We start from the raw sequence: 3982 nt of genomic DNA on the forward strand, positions 1-3982 counted from the left end.
AAACAGACTGTCTGCACACTGAGAGCAGGTAGAAAAGGTAGTAGAGGAAGAAGAGGAAAAAGAGGAAGAAGATGTAAAAGAGGTCAAATGGCGCTTTTCCACTACACAGTTCCAGCACGGCTCGCTTCTACTCGGTTTGGTACCAGGAACCTTTTCCATTACTATAGTACCTCCTCAACGTAAGCGGGGTCGTCATAGCAACGGCTGCACGAAACTGCCGTGACTTCGTTTTCTACGCGACACAAACACATAACCAATGGAGGACATGGAGGCGATGGTGTACTTGCTGCTGTATGAGGCTTTCTGTCTTCCTTCCTTCCTTTCTTTCTTCCTTCCTTCCTTCCTTCCTTCCTTCCTTCCTTCCTTCCTTCCTTCCTTCCTTCCTGCTGCTGTATGAGGCTTTCTGTCTCACACAAAGCAAGAGAAGAGAAACCAATCTCTGTAACGCTGTTGTTGGTATTTAAAAATGCCGGGTTTGATTATTGTGTGGGACGGCTCATGACTCTTCCAGTGACTCTCTGACCAATCAGTGGCCGGCAGTCTGTTGACGTCACATTTAGTATCGGCTCGGCTCGCTTGGAACCTCGGCAGAGCAGATACTAAAAAAGCACCAGGTACCAGGTTCTATCCCTGATGCAGACGCAGAAAGAACCGAGGCGAGTCGAGTCGAGGCGAGTCGTACTGGAACTGTGTAGTGGAAAAGCGCCAAAAGAGGAAGAAGGGGCACACACACAAACACACACACATACACACACACACATACACACACACATACACACACACACACACACACACACATACACACACACACACACACACACACACACACACACACACACACACACACACAGGACTCAGGCTCCTCAGCTCTTCTCCTCAGACGGAGGATTAACCCGTCTGGACGTCCAGCAGCAGGACAAAGACGGGACGAACACGTCAGCTTTGATCTTGAACGACGTCACTGAGTCACTTCATCAGACGACCGACCAGAACAAAAGAGACAAAGACACAAACAACACTGAATATTCATGAGCACACATTTATTTTCTTCACAGGTTGAAGAACACAGAATATAAATCACGGGATCAAATGTATGTTTGAAGATGAAGTGAAAGAAATTAAAATAGAAACTGAACTATGGTGTTAATTTATTCACTAAATGAGCCTAAAAAACATTTTTAGATGTTTGAAGGAAGGACGGAAGGACAAATGGAAGAAAGGAAGGAAGGAAGGAGGAAAGAAGGAAGGAAGGAAAGAAGGAAGGAAGAGAAGGAAGGAAGGAAGGAAGGAAGGAAGGAGGGACAAATGAAAGAAAGGAAGGAAGGAAAGATGGAAGAAAGGGAAGAAAGAGAGATAGAGGATGAACGGAGGGAAGGAAGGATGGAAGGACAAATGGAAGGAAGGAAGAAAGGAAGGAAGGAAGGACAAATGGAAGGAAGGAAGGAAGGACAGATGGACGGAAGGAAGAGAAGACAAGAAGGCAAGAAGGAAAAGAAGAGGTAAAGGAAAGATGGTTAAAGTGGCAGCATGTTACAATCCAGCTCAGTTATAACAACATAATACTGAGACAATAAAGTGATATCATGATGGAGCCACACAGGTTCTCAATAATGCAAAAACTGAATTGAATCAAAACAAAGCCAGCAGTCACAAGTTCAGAAAGATATATAAACTGTCCTAACAATTATATATGTTTCGTGCCTGAACTGCAATTAAGAAACAGTTTGCTGTTAACGTACTGTTGCTTTAAATTAAGTGAAGGATTAAAGTCCCTGTTTAACTGTGCTGGCACTAAGTGAACGCTGTTATCAGAGAGAGAGACAGAGAGAGAGAGAGAGAGAGAGAGAGAGAGAGACAGAGACAGAGAGAGAGAGAGAGGAGAGAGAGAGAGGAGAGAGAGAGAGAGACAGAGAGGACAGAGAGAGAGAGAGACAGAGAGAGAGAGAGCCGAGGTAAATCAGTGAGCAGCGAAGGAGAGGAGCAGAGGAAGGAGGCAGATCATTAATTCAAAGAGATCAGATCAGAGGAAGAAAAACTTTTTTAAAGTCAAGCTACCACTGAAACTTCTCCCTGCTTCTCTGTTGTGAGCGTGTGTGTGTGTGTGTGTGTGTGTGTGTGTGTGTGTGTCTGTCACTTATTCAGGACCACACACACACACACACACACACACACACACACACACGCTTCACTGCACCGATTCCTGCGAGTACTTGATATTACTGCAACATTAATTCCATTTGTGATGTTATTACACAGCGTTGGTTTTCACCACCAGTCAAACATGTAAAGACTGGAGGGGCTGCTGCTAGGAGGAGGAGGAAGGAGGAGGAGAGGGAGGAGGAGGAGGAGGAGGAAGAGGAGGAGGGTGGTGGTGCAAAGATGAAGAAGAAAAGTTTGGAAAGAAGAGTGTAACTGCCACCCAACTCCTTCTCCATCTCTCTCCTCTCAGTCTCTCTTTCTTGGTTTCTGTTGTCGTCCATGAACTGATGATCACTTTTTAAAGCTGGGTCAGGTCTGCAAACCGTAGATCCTCGAGGCTGAAATCTTTAAAGGTGACGATGCTTTTGCCATCAGGACCAGGCGGGGAGTTCCCGGTCCTCTGAAATTGAGGCCAACGAGGAAGTAACTTAAAGCTGCATTCTATCAAAAGGCCACCAGGGGGCGACCGTTTTGGTGTCAAAAGGACTTCCGTCTCTATACAAGTCAATGGAGAATTCACCAACTTCTCACTTGATTTCTAACCTCAGTAAACCGTTTTCAAAATGTGTTTATGGTCTCAATCGCTAGTTTTAAAGCCTTCTTCAATGGCAGTATGATGTTCATTTGGGACATTTTGGCCTCCCTGATTTTATATGTGACGATAAAGCAGGGTATGCATTAGGGCGTGGCTACGTCGTGATTGACAGGTTGATTGGTTCACAGGTTCAGGAGGGCGCCTCATGCTCCTCCTGATGCCCATATAAGTAGAATCCCTGTTTTTATTTTACCCAGCATGCACCTGAAAATTTCAAGATGGCGCTGCTCAGATCCGATACTATTGGCCTCCGAGCAGCAGTCCCACAAACCAATGGGTGACGTCACGGATGTTTTGTCCTTTTCTTATATACAGTCTATGATCAGGACCCTCAACAACCTGCCTGGAGGAGATAAAGCTAACAGAATCAGTAACTTCTTTTAACCCCTTAAATACTGTTCTGGGTCAAATTTTACCCATTTTTGACATTTGACCGAATAAAAAAATTACTCTGACATTTGAGGATTTTACTTAAGTGGCCAGAAATGTTAACTAAAACACGTATCTATTAACATGTGTTTTAGTGAAATGAATAGTTAATAGTTTTAATAAGATAGTAGTTATGAGGATTTCTTTTTATGATATAACCAGTGAAGACTGATGGCTCTAATGGTAAGAAAGAGGGACAAATTGAAGGAAAAAAAGGAAGGAAGGAAGGAAGAGGGACCAATGGAAGGAAGGAAGGAAGGAAGGAAGGAAGGAAAGAAGGAGGGAAGAAATGAGGGAAAAATGGAAGGAAGGAAGGAAGGAAGGAAAGAAAAAAGGAAGGAAGGAAGGAAGGAAGGAAGGAAGGGAAGGAAGGAAGGAAGAAATGAAGGACAAATGGAAGGAAGGAAGGAAAGAAGGAAAAAAGGAAGGAAGGAAGGAAAGAAGGAGGGAAGAAATGAAGGACAATGGAAGGAAGGAAGGAAGGAAAGAAGGAAAAAAGGAACACACTAACCAAACAGTGTGTTACTTCCATTTAAAACCCTTAATATGAGATTTCAGTCCATCAGACCCAGAGTGTACTAACAGAAGTGTGAGATATGAGACACAGCTAAGACATCAGCAACATTTCTGGAAGCTTTAACCGCCGTCGTGGCCAAAATAAACTGTAGTAACCCTGATCAGGTTTCCTCAGCAGCCTCTAATCCCCTCAGTTTACCCAGCGTATTAATACATCTAACAGAGTGACTCAACACACAGTCA

The sequence above is a fragment of the Scomber scombrus genome, chromosome 1, assembly GCF_963691925.1.
Source record: "Scomber scombrus chromosome 1, fScoSco1.1, whole genome shotgun sequence".
NCBI classification, from domain to species: Eukaryota; Metazoa; Chordata; class Actinopteri; order Scombriformes; family Scombridae; genus Scomber; species Scomber scombrus.